The sequence below is a fragment of the Bacillus rossius genome, chromosome 12 (genome assembly GCF_032445375.1).
Source record: "Bacillus rossius redtenbacheri isolate Brsri chromosome 12, Brsri_v3, whole genome shotgun sequence".
NCBI lineage: Eukaryota > Metazoa > Arthropoda > Insecta > Phasmatodea > Bacillidae > Bacillus > Bacillus rossius.
The window spans coordinates 26,354,824-26,376,751 of record NC_086339.1 but is presented as its reverse complement, the minus strand read 5'-3'; the positions used below and the strand labels follow the sequence as shown (position 1 = coordinate 26,376,751).

General features: G+C 35.1%; 1 protein-coding gene across 1 annotated transcript in view; it reads right to left on the bottom strand.

Moving 5' to 3' along the window:
• The window catches only part of LOC134537276 (alkaline phosphatase, tissue-nonspecific isozyme-like), a 440,124-nt gene that overhangs the window by 328,324 nt on the left and 89,872 nt on the right, over positions 1-21,928 (bottom strand). The window lies entirely within an intron of this gene.

Here is a 21,928-nt window from a genome sequence, read left to right as displayed (position 1 = left end):
TTTTTTTTTACCCTCACCAGGTTCGAACCGAGGACTCCGAACTCCGTGTCGTAAATGTTTGTTTTTTATAAAAAATTTATTAAAATTTTATTATTTAATTTTTTTTATAAATTTTAAATTTTTTTCGTTAAAATCAGATAATAAAATAAAAGTTAAAGATGGCAGCCGTAACGAAAATTGCAACGGTGAAGTCATCATCTAATATGGCGGAAAACACAACACCGGAATTTTCGAGAACACAAAATGACGTCATCCAAAATGGCGGAACCAAAATGGCCGCCGTGATCTACATGTCCCGTTACGTTATGTCCCGTTACGCTGTGTCCCGTTACGCTGTGTCGTTACGCCGTGTCCCGTTAAGCCCGTCCAAGATGGCGGATCCAAAATGGCCGCCGGGGTCAAGGTCAATGTCATAACCGTCCGAGATGGCTGCCGTGATGACACAATCCAATATGGCTGTCATGGTATCCTTATTCCTAGAAATGGCTTAACTGAGGCTTGAGTTAAGGATGCTTAAGCCAGTTTTAGGAATGTTCAGCCGCTGGGATTTTTAAGGACTAAAAACGGGAATTTTTCCCTCGAAACGGGAAATATTTCCTCGAAAAGAGAAATTTTTAATTTGTGGAATTTTTTGAGATTTTTTGGTGGAACTTTTTTCCACAGAAATGGAAATTTTGGCGAATTTTGAGGGTCAAAGGTCAATGTCCTACTTGTCCCGTTACGCTGTGTCCCGTTATGCTCGTCCAAGATGGCCGCCGTGACGTCACAGATGGACGTGACGTCAGAGATGTGGCTCGGCTCTCGGCTCCGGACCCTGGACCCTGTCCCCGGACCGGTTATCCTATACTACTATCGTCAACTCAGTATTATATATATATGTATATAAAGCATATATATATATATATTCACTCAAATTTTTATAAATACAATAACTGCCGTAATTTATCACAAAACACTTCCAATTTTAAACACAGAATATAGCAATGAAAAATCTCGGTCGAATTCGTTATTGAGCATAATCCGACCAAAGAGGTATAAATGGGGGAAGGTTTTTTTTTTTTTTTTTTTGTTTTCAATGGTTTCCTGCAACTACTCCATGCTAACTCTTGGATGGTTTCTTACTATATACAATAGTCGATTTCTAGCCAAATTTGTTTAATCATGATATTGAGTACTTCTTTATTTAATGACTTTGCTGTTAAAAATAATTTAAGCCCAAATCAGATGAAAATCAAATTAAATGAACTCATATGAAAAATGAAACCCTGCACGGTTGTATATTGAAAATAATAGAGGAAGTATTGAAGATCAAATAATGAGCGTTTGCATAATGAAACATGTCAGGAAACATGTATAGTTAATAATTATATCGCTAATAATTTCAATTATATCATTTTACGATACCACCAAATATTTTGAAAGATATAAATTTTCGTTTAATAATACATTAACCAGACAGAAATTATTTAAACTTGAACGCGTAAACTATCATATGTATTATAAAAAATATTTAAGCTCCATTTCAAAGGCGTATACCAGAGTTAGGAAACATTGTTTACCAACTTCATTGTATAATTATGTTATGAACTTATTTTCTTTATAATATACCTACACCTGTATGTCAGACGAATTCTGACTACCTATAGCCTATAAAAATATAATAATATTTTCAGTGATAAAAATTTATGTTTTAAGTTTCTTAGTAAAATGTTGAAACGTTTCAAGAGAGTATGATGTTAATGCAGGTATCCACACACACTTTTGATAGTATCCGGTATACCTAATGGAACCACGTTTGTGGAGTATTCAGCTGTCATGTTGAACTTAAAAATCCATAGCTATTTTAAAAAAATGGGTGCATGTACTTATGTACGCGCGTGAGAAATTATACTTCTTTGGAATCATTAAAAAATAGTTTTTATTGCATGCAAATAATTAATTACAATAAAATAATAAAAGGGATAAAAAAGATAGTCAACACAGTCAATAAAGTTCAGTTTAAATTTTAAAAAAATAAAATAAAATTTAGAGAATAATAAATATATGTGACATAATTTGTACTAAATGTTATAAGATTCTTAATTTTAAATATTTATTATTGATTATTTAATATTTTTTTAAAGAAAATAAATAAGTTTAATAATAAATTCAAAAATTTTATTTAAGTTTATTCATTTTTAAATATTTATTATTTTCTTAATTTAAAATACACTTTCAATTTTATCAAAAGATTTTCATTAAATTTGTTCATTATTTTTATAAATATATTCTTATTTATTCAATTTAATAATAAATATTAAAAATTAATATTTTAATTTGATGTTCGATTTTAATTTTTATCACATATTTTTTATTAAATGTTTTATTAAATTTATTTATTTATTTTTAAATATTAAATAACCAATAATAAACATTTAACATTAATAATTTCATAATATTTAGTATTAATTATATTAAATAATAATATTTTAATTTATATCAATAAATAATACATAATGATAGATTACCTCAGTTATATTGGAGCACTTGAAAAAGTATAACGGCACAATTTTTTTACTATTAATCAAAATATTCAATTTAAATAACTACTGAATATAATTTATTAGAACATATATAATTCGCACTTGTATAAAACTTAAACACGTGTTGTGAATGTAGAAACTAGAAACATGTGGATAAATATTATAAATATGAAAACAGTGATCAGAGGCGACGAGCGTGCCAACATGCGCGACTAATAGAGGTTCTATTTCTATTTTGTTGGTAACTTTTTTTCGAGACTAAATGAGCGATTTAGCGGGCAGCTTCAACCTGTTAATTTTGTGTTACAGTGATGTGCGCGCATCTTAAAATTTCACTCTCATCATTTTTTCATAACGCGCCTAAAGAAGTATAACTTCAAATAAAGTAAGAAAAATAATACCTACCGCCTAGTTTTGAACCACGGCCCTTCAGCATATTGACTGCGCAGTATAACCACTGCTGTGACAGAAGGTTACGAGGAAATTGTGCATTATATTTGATGTAATAACAAAATAATGTGTTTTTTTTTTTAAATCTTGGAATTTACTCATTACTTTGATTGTATTTTATTTTACCAAAATAAATTACATGGTAATTTCACTATCACAAAGTTTCATTTGGCACACCAATACGTTTGATATGTCCCCTAATGTGGGTTTATGTTCATACATGTGGGTCCGCCATCTTCCTGTGAAAATGTCGTTACATGGTGCGCGCGCAGCTTCAACCTGTTAAATTGTGTTACAGTGATGTGCACGCATCTTAAAATTTCACTCTCATCATTTTTTCATAACGCGCCTAGAAAGTATAACTTCAAAAACAGTTATTCGTTATAACTCACAGTCAGCATCCCAGGGGATGTGAACAAGTTTTCTTTGCCAAATCTAAACGAGCGTGAACTAGATTTTGCGCGGAGCTGTTGACTAGAGGCAATTTATTTATTTTTTTTTGCAGACTCCGCCATGATGGTCAGCATGGCGGGTCTGAAAACGAGGTTCGTTTGTCGTGAGTCGTCCTTAATTATTTGAGGTCGTTACAGAAAGCTGCTTCAAACGAGTGAGAAAAGGATTTGTGGGGAGGGGGTTAGGTTTATCTAAATGAGGTTCCCGCTTTTAACTGGAAGCGTCATTGCGAAGGCATGAATGCAGACCCCCCCCCCCCCCCAACCACCCCCCCCCCCCCGCATCCGAAAACCAGGATCGAATAGGTGTGGCCACAGAGGAGAGGTCCTTTTCATGACTTTGAAATGGACGCCCTTCTGAGCCGGGGCCCCATTTTACACACGCGACAGGCGGGGGTGTGTGACGAGAAGAAACGTTCTGGGAGGGAGGGAAAGGTAAGGCAGCCGAACCCAGGTTGCAGCCTGGGCTCACTTTGTTGCCCAGTGAGAGCGGAGAACGAGAGAAGACAGAAGGCGGTCGAAAGGGGGAGTTGAATCGGACGAGTTGGGCATCGGGAAAACGTGGAGAGGGTTGCAAGGGTTTTCAAAGAGAGAGAGAGAGAGAGAGAGAGAGAGAGACGAGACGAGACATTCTCTAGATTTAAGGGGCCCCCCACCCGCACAAACCATTGGTTGAGTTATCCCCTTAGCCAGAGCTCGAACGTGTGTGTGTGGGGGGGGGGGGGGGGAAAGAAGTGAAGAAATGGTGAGGGGGGGAGGGAGCACCATTCAATTCTGTGTATGAGGCCCGAAGCGGAGTCAGGAGAAGTTACGAGGTCAGCGCTGATAGCAACCGGAATGTTTACGAGGAAGCGGTTTTAACTGCACGGCGGGCGAGCATTCGGAAGAGTTAGCCCTTGTAAAGTTTACTGCCCCTTGCGGTTTTTCGGGAATTAGCGCCGAGTCCAGCAGCGGCGCAAGTGGGAAGGCGGAGGGGATTTTTTTTTTTAAAGAGGCACGCGAGGTTGGCACACTGTAAAATCAAGCAGCTCAAATTTGTTCTATGGGTATAACATGTTAGCAAATGTGTTATTTTTTAACACAAATTTTGCCTTACGAATATAATAAATAAGATACTGACACGAAACCATACATGAACTTCGCGAAAATTCAGGCAAATGTGAGGTCCTCTAATAACAAATTAAAGTCAATTCGAAAAAAAAACCTTTTGAGGATATTAACGTCAAATGTCAAAAATTTATCAGTTATAAAACACATTACATGTTTGCATAGTTTATCACGTAAAAATTTTGATGTATGGCAAAATTAACATGTTATACGTAATTTCGCCACATATTTACATAGTATATAATGATCATTCTCAAAGCGAAGTTGATTTTTTAAATCCTGATTTAAGATATTTTCAAGCAAATATGTTGAACCTTATTCATTATGAACTAAGGGCAGTACTTCCCCCTGCGCCTGGCTTCGTTTTGAGGTGGAGGTGCCGACCGACCTCTGACAACACGGCGGCCATCTTTGATCCGCCATTTTGTTTTCTAGAACTTTCCGCCCTCTTGGAATCGAAAGCCCCACTCCATATGATGAAACAAAAACAGACTTACTATCGATAAAAACAATTACAAGCATTTAGACCAACGAAACATGTTTTACGGTTACTAAAGAACCAAGAATCCCTGAAAAATGTTTTTTCAAGATCAAGAGATTTGAACAAGTAAATATTCAGACCTACTACAAATGTGACAATGTGACTAAGCATATTTAACCAAAACAAACATTCAACAAAATAAAAGAACACACATAACACACACGCACTCACAGTACACACAGTGCACACTCTGGACACGCAAAAGACACACAGTACACAAAGTACTCACAGTACTCACAGTACACACAGTACACACAGTACACACAATACACACAGTACACACAGTACACACAGTACACACAGTACACACAGTACACACAATACACACAGTACACACAGTACACACAGTACACACAGTACACACAGTACACACAGTACTCACAGTACTCACAGTACTCACAGTACAACACTGGACACGCAATGGACACTCAGTACACACGATGAGCATGCATGGACACACAGTATACGTAACGAACACACACAACACATTAATACAGGACACGCATTTGACTAAAAGAAAGCACAATCGGAAGCATAATCAACGAAAAAGAAGCACAATCAACAAAAAGGTAGCACAATCAACAAAAAGGTAGCACAATCAACAAAAAGGTAGCACAATTAACAAAAATAAAGAACAATTGGAAGCACAATAATCGAAAAGGAAGCACAATCAGAAGCACATTCGACAAAGAGGAAGCATAATCCAAAAAAGGAAGCCTCTTACTGCCTGTCTCTCTCTCTCTCTATCTATCTCTCGGGACTACTTAGGACCATGCAGGAACAATTTTGCAGTCTCCGGTCGATGAGCAGACTTCCTTTTTTCCGCCCTTGGCATCTCTTCCATTGTGAAGGAAGACGTCTCCGGGTAAGATTTACGGTTCGTCGTCTCGTAGGCCCGCCATGAAATCCACCCCCTTGACACGGGCATCCCACCCCTCTTCTATCGGTCCCAAAGTGAAGAGCGGGAGGAATCCGCGCTCTGAAAAGTGGCTACGCGAGTGAGAGCTCGTGTGATGGCGTTTGGTTCCTTGAGGAGGGGGGGAGGACACCAGATGTGGTCCCGTGCATAGAACAAGGAGGGACATAGAGAAGCGAGACTCTCAGAGTGGAAACTGAAACCATGTTTCGCGCGACATGTGACGCTATCTGTTGGGTGGGCCCATAACATCTAAAAATAAACTTGAGGTTGAGGTTAAAACTCTAAGTTTTAGGTTTTACAATGTTAATTTAACTTATTGACAACCAATTTATTATTAAAAGAGGTTTAAACTGTGCGAACAAACCTGTGAACAAACCCTTAATGCTATTTTGTAATGAAAAAAGTCCCTTTCTGAACAGCCTTCATGCGTAGGTAGATTTCGAATTACTTATTTCTTCTGGAAATATTTGGAAAATTCTATAATTTTGGAACATTTTTAGAACTTAAAGTAGCCTACGTGTCACCCTATGTGTTCAAAAATATTTAAAAAAAGACTGATTTAACATTTTTTTATTATTCCATGCAGCCAAAACATTGAATGTTTTTAACTTATTGCATTCAGCATCTGTTTAAACGAATTTCTATTATGAAACAAGCTGACCCGGCAAACGTTGTTTTGCCATATAAATTATTTCTAGGGAATTTCTAGCTGCAGTTCCCGGAGTTGCCCGGGCTAAACACAGGGCGAAGGGTACCTTTTTCGAAATCAGATGTATTTAGTAAATTGTCTTCTTAATTTGAATGTCAAGTGTGCAAAATAATTTATATCACTTTCAGATCCCGACAGACGTTATTCTTCCAGTGTATAGTTATTTACCTGTATATATCTAAAAATTGGTGGTCTGTATGTAGTCTAGACTCTATAAAGCACTATAGAAAAAAGCTGAAAAATAAGAGATTACTAATATTGAAAAGATTCCATTATCTAGCTAATGCTCGGCATGCATTGCAATGCCTCATTCAGTTTTGTTTTGTAATATGTTTGAAGTAGTTAGACATATACAAATCATACATCCATCTCTCTAAACATATATTTATCTCTATCTACATATTTATATATCTATGTATCTCTCTATCACTATTTATCTCTTTATATATACATATTTACATATATACCTCACACTATCTCTATCTCTTCTATATATAAATCTCTATATAGCTCTATACATCTATGTATCTCTTTATCTAACCCATTTCATTCTCTATACCTCGCTCTATCTCAACTTATCTCTGTCTCTCTCTCTATCTCACTATATATATCACTATCTCTGTCTCTCTTTTATATTTAAATAAATTGTCTCATGCGTGCGTACTTAAACAACAAAAACAGACGAAGTGCCTCTATATAATATGAAAAAAAAAATACATTTTTTGAAACGATTTGTGCTCCAACTATTGCAAAATAGTTATAGCATCTCAGAAACCTTCACGGGCATGCGCATAACAACTCACCAAAATTTCATAGCAATCGGATGCATGGTATAGGAATGCATACGGCACAAACAAACGAAAATTAAAGACATGACAAACGCATCAAACGATGATGCGTTTAAAATTCAAGGCAACTAACTCTATCTATTGACGAAGTTAAGAACTAAACTGTTATGAGCACCTTTATTTTGCTAGCCGCTGCGAGCTCCACTAAGCGGGCTGGTCTCACCAAGGAGAAAAATATGAATTTGCCAGACCTACTTATGTGTATGATTGTGTGGCAGACAGAGAAATGACACTCACTCACTATTTGTATATCTATGACCTATGATTTTTTCTGTTATAAAATGAAATTATCACTTTTTCACTCCCTTAGGGATGGAATTTCATATTAATATGTGGTCTATGTGTTAATCCAGGTAATGAGCTCGCTGTAGGCGGGGAAAGTTGATCAAGTGTTAATTGATCAGCTATCGAACGGGGTTGAAAAATATAAAATTCTATTAAAAATTAGGGGTTGGTGATAGAAGGGTGAAAATTTAGGGTTGTATGCATATTTTTATGCCACATTATAAAATAATAAAATAATAAAATTTTGTCCAAAAAATAAAACAAAAAATGTTAGGGGTGGACAACCCTTATCACTTAGGGGTATGAAAAATAGATAGTAGCCGATTCTCAGACCTACTGAATATGCATACAAAATTTCATCAAAATCGGTCAAGCCGTTTCGGAGGAGTAGGGCAACGAAAACTGTGACACGAGAATTTTATATATTAGATTATTTTTGATCTTCAAACACTGTGTAACTTTTAGAGAGAGAAAATAAAAGAGCAACAATCAGGAGTATGAACTAAATAAAAAAAAAATATTTGTGTTGAAAAAAATTAACTTATTTGAAATGCATAGTCAAAATCGTTAAAAAAAAAAAATCCGGATACAACCTGTTGTGTTGATTTTAAGGTGTATATATTTTAACACAGATGTGTTTTTTTTTTATTGTTTCTTAATATGTAGCTAGGTATCATTGAAGGCCACTTAATATTAATAGAAGGTATTTCAAAAGGGTTTATAGGTATAACTTTGTTTTTTCCCACGCAAATTTGTACTCCCGATCTACTCCGTCTGACCCGAGTCCCTGCCTTGCATCATTCAAGAGGTGGAACCAGTAAGCGGTGCGGTTTAAGCTCGTGGCGTTACGTCAGTGACCTTCTGCCGTGGCGAGGAAGGGTGGTAGGGAGGGGGAGGAGGAATATTCCTCTCTTCGGAGCCGGTCGTCGAGAGGATATTAATTCCTCTTCCCGCAGAGGTCGTTCTCGTTCCCCCGGGGGGCGTGCGGTCTTCCCAGGGCTCCGACCGGGGGAAACTTCGTGACCCCTGACACGTCCAGGGGAGAGGCCTGCTGTGGTGCGGTGCGCGCGTTTCTGTGTGCGGGCAAAGGTGGGAAAGGGGAGGGGGAGAAAAAAAAGTATTACGCGGCATGCAAAACTACTTAGCCGTGACGCAAAGCGCACGCAACCCGAATACGTTCTCTGGCGAATCCGCTCCTCTTCCCTAACACACACTCTCTCTCTCTCTCTCTCTCTCTCTCTCTCTCTCTCATGCATAAACATTAATGTTCGCGCACAGAGGGCCGCACCTCAGCGGTTCGCTCTCTGAGCCGTTTTTGATTTCGCCTCGCCGGAGCTACCGTGGCCCGAAAAGTTAAGGGGGGGGGGGGGGTTGTGTTTAGGGAGAAGTCGTGGCGTGGATTTAACGACGCATATCCCAGCTTCGCTTTTTTATTTTTATTTTATTAAAGGAGGGATTGAATATGAATATGATTGGAAAATTATAATAAATCACGTTACAGAATCATACGTTTATGCGGTTTTCTCGCTTCGCACAACGGTAAGGCATACTTGATAAATGTGATGTTCATTTCTGAACGGTTAAATATGTATAAATTTATAACAGTTCAAGATAGACTATTTTATTCGTCCCGACTATCAAAATCAATAGATTTTTTTTCCTAAGAAAAAATACGCTTCTCTCATATTATTCTTTATAACGAATAGTATTATCTAACCGCCGCCAACATTTAGATGGCATTTAACTGTATACGTAAAACGAGGCCTAAAAAATGTGCAATCGAGTTTGCCAAATATTTTCAAATTAAAACACAATACAAATGTCACAATTTTACATAAATTCAGACCAAAATAAATGTATTTATATTATATCGCTACACATAAAGAGTCGTTGGTGATCTTTAATCAGTGTTTGTATTTCAGAAAATTTAATATCTAAATTTTAACTTATTAAAACATGCGATACAAAAATGTAAACACTTATAGACTCATTTACTATAAATCCACTTTAGAAATTCTTTTTAATGTGACAAAGTGACGCGATTTGAAATTTAAAAAAAAAATCATTTAAAAAAATTTAGTTTATAGTATTTAAATTCTTCCAGAAATTTAAACTTTGTTATTACTGTTTAAAATTTGTTGCATTTCCTGATAAAAACTAATTCGACAGAAAAGATTGTCATAACTTTAATAAATGTTTGTTGAAAATTCAGCTTTATTTTTTTTGTGCGCGATTGACAGCCTGAAAAACCTAATTTTTTTTTTTGGAAAATAACGCTACACGAACTATTTTATACATTTAGTAATTAAGACTGTTGACCATGTTTTTAAGACAGAAATCTCAATTAAAATTCAGAAAAATATAAAAAGGGTATCGTTAAACTTTTCTATTTAATTTTTCAAACGTTATTTTTGTATCGGCACTCCGTAAAAATGCGAATTGCATGTATCTACATACGTTAACACTTATTAAAATGAAACAGTCTAATCACAACCTCAAAATCCTGGAAACGTATCATGACAGTGCCACCGAAATATTACATATCATATCTGAAATACAGCGTGGAATAATGTTTATTTATTTAAAATTTAGTCGTGCTTTAATGTATTTCTCCTCTAAATAAAAAGTTAGCATTAATTAGGTACGAAAAAATAACCTTTAGTTATAGTAGGACACACATAAAAAGGAATAGTACATCAATAACAAATCCGTCCCTAGTATGAAAATTTTTCAAGGGGAAAAAAACTATTATTTGACCATAAAAACACCACACACACACACACACACCTTCACACACACTACTTCACACACACACACATACTGTTAAATATTTTCACTTAAAATTTAAGGATATAATTGGCTGCAAATTATTCAGGGGTCTTCGTAATCTCACGGATATCTTCATTAACATACGGGTACTGAGTTTACTTACTTGGCTCATTAACTCACAAAATATTACGTTTACAAAATCTTACAAATTTTGTTAAGTCTACATCCAAAACTCTCTTCGTCCATCTGCGCGCATATTTACCTCTTTTATTTTACATCACAACAGAAATGGGAATTCGGAATAGACAATTAATTTATATAAATTCAGTTATCTGTGACTATGAAGAACTTTTCGTTAATTTCAAGTGCATTCTTCTTTGAAAAAATCCGTTAATTTACTCAAAATTTAAACGGGTGCGCACTTTCACACAGCAGGATGACAATTACTTCAAACATGTGTTTTCACTGCGCTTGCACTGTGAAGCACAATGGCGACGAATATCATGATATATATTAGCCGGGGGAGGATTGGAAGGGGGGATAGTTGACAAGGCTTCATGCATGTCAAAGATGGGCAGTGCTCGGTGCACATCCAAACAGATATTGAGTTGCTGTTAGTCCCTTCGCGTAAAAACTGTATCAGACTTACGTTATAAAAAAAATTTAAATCAGAGAAATAATATTTTAAATTTTATTTTATATCACTATGTGTCATTGAAACCGAAATAATTTAATTATTAGTACTATGAGTTTAATATTTAAATACATTAGTACAGTGTTTCTGTCTGTAACTCATCTGTTATTAATTTTCATCGTAACAAGAATGACAGTCATTATAACTGCAACATTGATAATTTTGGTATATAGTTTAACAAAAAATAGTATGATAAAAATTAAAACTTACGCGAAAAATAACAATCGTCCTTGTTCTTAAACACTGTTATTACCATGTGTAACAAAAATTAATTTTTATACTATAAGCAGTACACTCTTAAATGTTAATCGGTTATCCGAGAGCATTAAATGATCGTAGCTGAAAATTCTGTTTGTGCGCTGTAAACTGGTGAATCATTTGAATTCAATAGTTATCTGTGCTGAGGCTAATATAATTTCACTGGGACGTCAATGGTAATTTACTGTAATATTAGCATGAGAGAGAGTGTGTGTTTTCTGTTTTTTAAAAGTACTAAAAATACTCGACATATTAAAAAAATAACTTTTATAAAGCAATGTTTTTCAGACATACATCAACTATGCTGTATATTAAAAGAAAGTTTTAGTTTTACTTAATATATAGCAATATTTTAAAATAAAACAGGAAAAAAAATACACCAAATTGACTACTGTAGAATACAGGTTTTTACAGTGCAATATATTTCCACTGTAACGTCAACAAGTGTTTCACCATCTCCCTGCGTGAAATACCATTCTGAATCTAACATGTCCAAAGACAGCAGGCTAAGATGTCCAAAGACAGCAGGCTAAGAAGTCCGAGCGTAGAAACAGCTATGTATACCTTGAATACGCGAACCATCTAACGAAGTGTACTATGCATGGAGAAGGGACCAAGTAATATACATTTTTTCCTGCCTAGCCATCCAATATATTTCCCTACAAGTTGCGTCGATCTCTCCTCGAGTGAAGGGCAAGCCGCCCCCCCCCCCCCCCCAACATCCCTCCTTTACCACGAGTGTGCAAACACTCGAGCGAAACCGCAGAAGCGTATACGCACATACGGCCACCTTTCGAAAACGGAACTCTCCAACCGTACAATTTGGGTCATGTTTGCCTTTTGTTACTGTAGGTAGAAAAAAATAGGGTGGGGAGGGTGGTTGAACAATGTAGCTACTATTTCATAAGGGAAGAGACCTGCAGTTCACTAACCCCTAGTCAGTAGCTCATATAATCCGTGTTCGTGCAACTTCGGATCCCCCTTCCCCCCCAAAAAATGGTTACCTCTGTTAATATTGAGTTAGGTTAAGTGTGTTACAGGGATAAAATTCTCACAAATATTCGTAATTTTTTTTTTATTTGAAGTTACGCGTCTGGAGTCCGTGCTGAGGGTGCATTTTTATCATGCGACGGGAATGCGACGGAAATACGCGTGCACATCATGCCAAGGAAGTCAAACAGGTAGGAAGTTCTCAGCGCCCATGGGCGTATCTGCCACGCCCGCGAGCTGAAGGCGCCAAGATGGCGATCCCGCGAGTGTGCGACACGCACCAGTACATGTTCGCTCACGTGAACGTCGGGGTACGTACCAAGTGTGTCGGTGAGCCAAATTGAAACTTTTTGACAGTGTAATTATCTTGGAATACACCTTGTAAACGCTAATAGTCGTTAAGATATAACTAGGGACTGGAAAAATTCGGGTTTTCGATGACCGTCAGGATAGACTACACAGTCCTCAGTATATTCGGGAAAATAACGCCTGTTCATTGGCTGCTGACTTGTGAGTCGTCTCGACTAAGTTCGCTTGTGATACGATACTTCTTTGGTTGAGTGTTTCCCATTGACCCAGAGTCGTCCGGAAGATCAGTTAACCAAGGTATGTGTATTTGAATTTTAGCGTATCGCGAAATGATTCCACGAATTTTTCCGGTCTCTAGATATAACTGCAACCTAAAAGCATATTTAACTAGCCAAGAAATTTGTGTTGACACAAACATGGCGTAAAAATAAATTATTTATAATATAAGTGATTCTCTTTAATACTACGAACACTGCCAATTATTTAATGTATTTATCAAACTAACGACTGCAATCCAAAAGATACATTGAAACTATAAATGTATAACTTCTAACGCACTATCTTCCCTCCCCAACCCCCTCTGGAGGTCTTTTTTTGTTTCGCACATCTAAGTAATCCTAACTAAATTAAAGGTTGTTTCTAAATAATCTGAAACAATAAAAATGTACGAAATCTCTAAAATAACAATAATAATACAATTTTCTGACCGAACATTTTTACGAGCGTGGACTGATCCAAGGTCATTTAAACCGGTGGTGTTTCCGGCTCTTACGAGATGGGGCTTAATATACTCGGCCGTTCAATTTTTTTTTTCGAAAAAAATAAAAACAACAGTGAACCATTCTTGCTGAACTATTACTTCAAAACCTCAAACAAAAGTAAATAAATTGGTTCCAAAGTTTTGGTCCCTCTTTTTCGATACAAAATTCTTATCGTTTCACATGGCTGAAAGCTATTGACAGTTTTAAAGCTTATGTATAGAGAGTAAACCATTTCATAAAATTTTCCAACGAATAAAATCTTCGATCTAAGTTGAATTCTGTCCACAAACCTTTTCGACTGGAGAATGGTATTAATTAATGGAACTTATAAATAAATGTGTTTAATATCACTTTAATAGCCTACTTAAGCAAATAAGCCCCGTAAATTGCACATTTAAATATCACTCCAAAATATTTCTTTGATGTTTCCAATCAAAGCAAGAGAGTTACAAACCTATACGATTGTTTGGGATACTTACTTAAAAAAATCGAATACCTCATAAATTTAATTAATAAATAGTTCAAATGCATAGGAATTTTACACTGTGTATTTCATTGATTAATTTAACATATAAATTCAAAGTTTAACTAGGTTTCACATACAGCCTCTTTCACGCAATATTAAAACATTATAAATTTCAAGCATCCTTTGTTAATGCAATAAATGGAATAGAATGTTGAGTGTAAATAAGTTTTTATAAATACCAAAACAATTCTGGTTTGGGATTTCATTGGTTGTGTATCTTTTTAATTATATATATATTTTTTCTATATGTCATGAATCAGTTTCTTATTTCCTGGTTCTGTTTTTAAATAAATATTTAACCTTCATTTAATCGCACTCGCCTTCGTTCCACTCTATAAAGAAAACAATATTTTTCAAATGGTAAAACAATTGCACATATGTTTTTTTTTATTTAGATAATACAAACTTCATTTCCAGTTTCATTTTTTATTAGTCTTAGACTAAATAAAACAAGACCATATATTTCTCTATCGTATTAGCAATATAAATATTCTGTAAAGCTTTAAATTATTTAGAATATATTACATATATTTTTTTTCCTTACACTTCTCATCCCTTACATGTTTGCTTACAGGGGTAAAAAACAAATTATAATTTTTATTTATGTTTAAAATATGTATTTGAGAATTTACATCCTCGCTTTTGAGTATTCATTGAGACTCGATACGCTAAAATACCAAAATGAATCTGGGAAGAATATATGTCTGTGATAACGAGTGTTCAACTGATCGCGACTACTAGCGCTCTCCAGCGGGACAGAATCACAACCGTGACCTTGAACCGAGCCCTTAAAATTAAAAAAAAAAACTTTTTTTCATGAGCATTAATGTATATTTAAATAACTTTTTAAAGTAATTTTCAACCTTAAAGCTGTAAAATGGAGAAAAATGGAAAAATCATTCTGTGTTTCTTTTTATGCACGTTATTCTTGATGAGTTTCTTATCTCCTTCGCTAGTAGATTTGAAGGTGTAAATATTTGTCCATTACACCAAATTTATCTCATTTATCCTTATCATGTTTGTACCTTCAGAAAATAATAAAAATAAGTTTTTGTTTGTTTACTATCCATACCTAATATTCAAAACTAATGCTTGATTAAATAATAAGAAAAAAATTGTCATCGTTAAAAACAATTTTTACCTCTATTCTCACCAGTTATGACTTACACCTAAAGACGTTACAAACAAAAACCCGTTTCAGAAACAAAATGACGTTCAATTATTTTACGAGTAAAAACTTTTTTCATCCGTTTCAAGCTACTAACGAGAAACACATAAAAATACAAAAGAAGTGCCCAAGACCAAAAAATAAAAAACCTAAAGAGCAGACAAATGTTTGCACGAATTTACAGTTTTGTTTGTACTCCTCGTATTTCTGATTGGCGAACATTTGCTCTTGGCATCAGATGCAGGTGGTGCTGACTAACCTGCCTGACCTCAAAGGTTGAAGTTGGACAACTCTGGTCGGACGTATCCGCTCCACGAAACTGCACCATGGACACCTGACTGACACGTCAGACGGACACAACTGCTTTGACGCGGCAGTTCCTTGTAACCTGCTGGCAGAACTTTGTGCTGCTTCACCGCACACTGTAGCATTTTGGGGTGTTTATAATCACATACCTAATGAAACAAAAAAATTTACAGACAGTTTAAACTTTTATTTGTAGGGCTTTCTCATTTGTAGGGACAGGAAAAATTCGCGGGTTCAATGACCTGCAGGATGAACTCCATAGTTCTACATACACTCGGTCAAATGCCACCCACTCATTGGCTGCTGTCTTGTGAGACATCCCAACGTAGGAGCCTGTGATTTGATAAAGATTTGGTCGGGTGTTTCTCATTGGGCCAGAGTCATTCAGGTGAGTTTTAAGCCAATAGCAGAGGCAGCACTGAGGTATAACTATTTGTATTTTAGCCTATCGCGAAATGAAATCGCGAATTTTTCCGGTCTCTACTAATTTTGGTAGTTCTTCCTTATTGCGCACTTAGATTATATCAAAGCCTCATAATGAAAAATATTCAAAGTTAAATTTATTTTCGTTATAGTATATATTTCGAACCATAAACACATTCAACTGTTTAATTTATTTCAAGTTTTTACGTTAAAATGCAGTTTGATGTGTTGCACAAGGCAACTGCTCTCGGGAAAAAAAATGTTTCTTAGAGTTTTATATCTATGTACATATTTTCCAAAACAAATAAATGTTGGTACTTCTAAAGCTTTTCATTAAAAAAAACATCTAATTACTTTATTTTAATAGGTTACGTTGAAATATAAACCAGGATACGCAATATGGAACAATTACACCTATTTAATTCTTAAATTTAAATCCTAATTATTTTCTAAAATTTTATGGGGAGTTCATGAACTACTCTCAAAATATATTAAGTTATTTTTCACGTCACTTATCCTTTGCACGATGACGCGAGCACGTTATGTCCGTAAGCTCGTCAAAGTGATTGATCACGTTATCGTGCAGGGGTTGGTGGGGGTGATAAAGTATCGTCTCCGACACCCACGTTAGCCATGGTGAGAGAGAGAGAGAGAGAGAGAGAGAGCGTGAGAGTAAAGAGAAGGAAAATCCTGTTCGGTAACGTACGATTTTCATTAATTACGTGCGCGCCTCATATCACACACAACACAGCCGCAGTCACTCTCCCTTCCACCTCCCCCCTCCTTCATAAACACGGGTTTACGTCATCATCGTTGACAGAAAATACAGGATGTTTCACGTGATTTTACACTGCTGTGTATGGGAGAAATGTTAAACAGGAAACTCACGCATACATAACGTTCCAAAAAATAATCATATGATTGCACAGGATTTTTTTTTATAAAATACAAACATTAATTTCACTATAAAATGAGATTAACCTAGAAAACAATATAATTTTTTAAGTCTTCATCTGCAATAAAACGAAATTTCTTGAATGGAGGAATGTGTGTTCTGAATTTTCCCAAAAGGAATACTTTTCTTTCTGACGTAACCATGTTTGTATGCTGTATGAATACGCCTGAAAAATTTCTCACACCCATATACAGTTTGTTTAGATTATTATATTTTTAATCAAGCATGGTAAAAGAGCCAGAAAACTTTCTTAATTTATAATAAATATTTTTTTTTAAATATTTCTTAAGCAGACTAAACTGAAAAATAATATTTTACATTGGTGTGACTCAGGGGTATGTGTTTTTGGCAATACATTTGTGGTTGTTCTTACAACTTTACAAGGCCGATGAATTATTTTAGTGTTTAAAAAAGGTATATTTTAAGGATTCGTACGTGGAAAATTAGTTTTCTAGTTTTCCCCATTATGTATCATTCTATTTATCCATTTCTAATAGCCTCGCTATCATGGATAAAATAAAATAATCATTGTCAGATATTGTCTTATTATATTTACAATATTATAATACTTCTCGTTAATATTGTTTAGGAATTTATAAATAACAAGATTTAATGATTTTAATTAAGTCGTTTTTTAAAGAATATTCCAGTGGTATCGTTTTAATTTTTATAAATATTTTTTTGAATACTTATTCCACCAAAACAGTGCATGCTGACATGCTGCATTTTTATGATACAATATGTTTGTAATAAGTTATTTCTGAACCAAACACATTAAGAATAATGATAAATCGCAGAGCTTTTGTAGTCTAAAAGTGATTCAATAAGAGATACACGATCAAGGAATTAATTTTTTTTCTGATTTATGTTTTTTGGTACAAACAATGTACAGAAAACATGACATACCTTGAATTTTAAACGTTAAATATTACTTTATTTATGATTTTAATTAAGTTTTAGTAAAATTATACTTATTTCCATGAACTAACTTGCAGTGTATTGCTATATGGTGAATTATCTTGTAAATGGGGGTTTTATAAGGTGAACCGAAATTCTTTTTAAAGTTAATAGGTTTTACTGCAATTTAACATATATTCTTGATACTATTTATAAATAATGTAGTAAAAATAAACTGATGTTATACAATTAATGTTTATTATATTACTAACGTCGTTGCTCTATACCGTAAGTCTTACAAAGTAATTATTCTAACACCGGTGCCCTATACTGAGGCACATACGAAGTTGTTTTTTTTTTTCATTATTTTTGGCGCAGTTTTTAATTAATCTATATTTATGTAAAAACTGCGAAAGCTTTTTTCTTAATTTTTTTGTTTGATGAAAAAAAATTTTCAACAGACGTTTATTAAACGTTATTTGCTAACTGTCACGCAATCGCATCTATAAACATTTGCATCACTGATTACCGCTGTGAAAAAAAACACTGAAGAAATATTTAATGAAAAAAATTGGCAAACAAGCAGCAAATTAAAAAAAAAAATAGGTACGGTGGTAAACGTGCAGAAATAGCCGTTTGATAAAAGCAACGGGGAGACAAATAAAATAACCAACATTGCGTGTGAAACCAAGACTTGATGTGGGACTCGAACTCACGACATCGTGGATAAGACGACAAGCCCACTGAAGGGGGTAGTGAAGTGCTGATTCGCACAGCCTTAACGCGAAAAAGCTCACCGGAAGATAAAATATGGTGAAAATCGCGCGAATTTGCGGATTAATTATTTCCCGCCGAGGGTCCGCTCTTTAGGAAAGCTGACGCAGAGAGGAGAAAACAACGGAATTAATTTGAAATGCAAATCCAACGCGGCCGGGAGCTCAAAATTAAGGAACATTTTTGCACAGGAGCACGGTTCCAGATTTGTTGTTATTAATATCATTTTGCGGCGGGAAGAGCCAGCTCTGGCGAACAAACCACAGGGAATTGGATCCGACTCCCGAAAGTGGGGGAAATTAATCCACACGGAGCGTGGAAGCGTTCGGGAATAGGAAACGGCTGAAGGATTACAAAAGGAAAATGAAATGCATAGCGGTGGAATCAAGCGTGCTTGTGGCTACAGGAGGAATGAATACTTAACGCTGAAGCGGTGAAATATTCCACGATCTCCGGATAAGAGAGGCGTGCCAAACAAGGCTAATCCAATTGTTTAGACCATTTGTCTCTTTCCCCGAATTCCATAGGCTTTACCCTCGTAAACAATTTAAGAAGACATATTTACAGTTTCGGTAAATCTGGGGGTAGTTTACGTTTGATAAGTTCTCTCCTATTCTTTGTATTATTATGTAATATCTTCTTATTCGGAAATGATGTCCAATGATGACTTATCGAAATTTATCAAATTGGACCTTGGTAATGTCTTAAGTAATATTATTTGTTTGCTTTTCGGTTTGGATACGGTACATGGCTTTCCCATATAGCTGACGTAAGAACATGTAATATTGGGAATAGTAGGAAGTGAAATGACTGGTTATCCTTAACAGTGGCATTCGAGTAAGCATATATTTCGGCCTAAGAACAGTTTATGCATGGAAATAAATACCGATGCCTTCATTGTGTTGGAGCAATTGGTTTCCATTGAGTGTAAATGATTGTGTGAAGAATGATAACTGGGATATCAAACAATTAGAAAACTATGTAATGGTATGAGTTTTTTTTATGTTATGTGGGTATAGTACAATTTTTTTATAAACATGTGGATTATTCAAAGTGAAAATAAATACTCCCCTGTAGATTATTAACTCCCCAACTTCCATGCAAAGCTAGTTATGTAAGGTGATATGGTTTCAACAACCCCTAATACGACTAAATATGTAGAAATTTATTTAACTCCACATTTAATAAGTAAGTTGATATATTAGAGCTGAAGCTTTTTTTATTTTTTTTATATTTAACGATTTACACTTTTAAACTGTAACTACTTTTGTTTGTTATGGGTACCTTTTGTTTTCAAATGATTTAGTTGAGAAATTAATCTGTACTATATACTTATATTTTACGTAATAAAATTTAAATAATTCTGGGTTAAATTAGTGAGAGATAACTTAAAACCGAAATTATGTTTTTCCTTCAGTAGCATGATGGTTGATAATGTTTAAAATTAAACTCCGAAATAATATTGCTTAGCGGAGTGTTTCTTATTCCTGCAAGGAAACTTACTTTTTTGTTCAGGCTCCCTAAATGTGAAATGATTTCTGCGATTAGAAGGATTTATTCATGCTAGTTTATTCTATAATAATTCAACTGGCCTTATTATTTGAAGTTTGCCACGTTTAAATTAGAGACGGAATGCATGACATCCTAAAACCTCGCATTTGTGAGGGTAGATTAGCTATTATAGAATACCAGTATATTTGGTTTCATGTCTTTAAGTGGTCGTATATAGGAACGAGGAAGTAATTATTGCTTCAGTTGTCATTCAGACTACGAAGCGTGAAAATTGCTTTGGAGCTCTCTCTTTCTGTAACTGCAGTGTCATCTGAAGAAATTATTGTTATGGAACCTATCAGAGTTCTTCGGAATCCTCTATGAGGCCAACATCTTCATTGAAGCATCTGCGCCGATACTGCAACAAGTCGTTCTCAACAAGCTTTAGCATGCGACGTCATAAGAAGAGTAATTGTGCGAATAATCAATCTCGCATAATAGTTTGTTTTGATAATAAATTGTCACAAGAATTTTACTCGCATTGATAATTTGAAAATGTATATGATAAAAATTGTGTGCATGGAGTCTACGCACGTTAAATAATTACTATATTTTTATCGAACAAGAAAAATAATAATTGAGAATAGCATTAGTGATGAATCACAAGTGATGGTGATGGTGTCATATAGATCGGTGATGTCATGGGTTAAATGTGGTGATGTAATACAAGATGGTGGCGGTGATATCAAAAGGTCACATAATGAAAACTCAAAATAGTCGCTCTGCTCCTCCTAAAATATTTATAAAATATCAAATAATGCATATAAGGGTGATATTAGTGCAAGCATCATATGATACATTCAACCTGATGTTCAACTCAAGTGCATACTAACTAATATCGTTGTCAGTGATGCTAGCACACTTTAGCATATGACGCATGAATTAAATATATTATATTTAGTAATTTAGTAATAAAAGTAAAAGACATAGCTTGTGACTATATAATCTAAGATGATGGTTGCATATGTTAATGCATTATCAAATCCTAATTCCAAAGCCTTAAGCTACAGGTCTCGTCAGTAGTGATCAAATATGAATATAGAATAAATGATTGAGCATGAGAAAAAATTAAATTCAATATGAAGGTGGTGATTTCATTGGTTAAAAGTTACAATTTAATCTAAGATGGCGGTGGTGATACGATAGAACAAGAAGTGATGATATAATACATCTTGGTGTCTGCTTAAGTGGAATGATAGAGCATGATAAAACCAAATAAACATCAAGAATGGTGGTTACATAACAGTAATGAGAAAAACCGAATCCCGTACCCTCAAGCCACTTCAAATGTCAGTGGTGACGTAATCGAAGATTGCGGCGATTATATCATGGATAAAAGGTTATGACGACATCTAAGATGGTGACCTTAAATTATGTAATCCCACATGGCGGCCAGAAATGGATAAAATCCAAGATGGCTGTGATGTCAGAGCTCAAAGGTCACACGATTACGTCAGAGGTCAAAGGTTACAAAATCATTCATTCGAATCCCGGCTCCCAGCTCCCCTGTTCCCGGAGCACCATAATCCAACTACTGTTCTAATTGAATTCTCACGAAACACGGAAACAGAATTAATTTCGTAAACTGACACCATTTGATATACTGAGCAGTTTTCTAATAACGCATTTTTTGACGTGACAACGTCTAATAAATCGATGAACGACGGCTGCACGCACAAAAAACTGTCCCGTTACGCTATGTCCCGTTACGCTC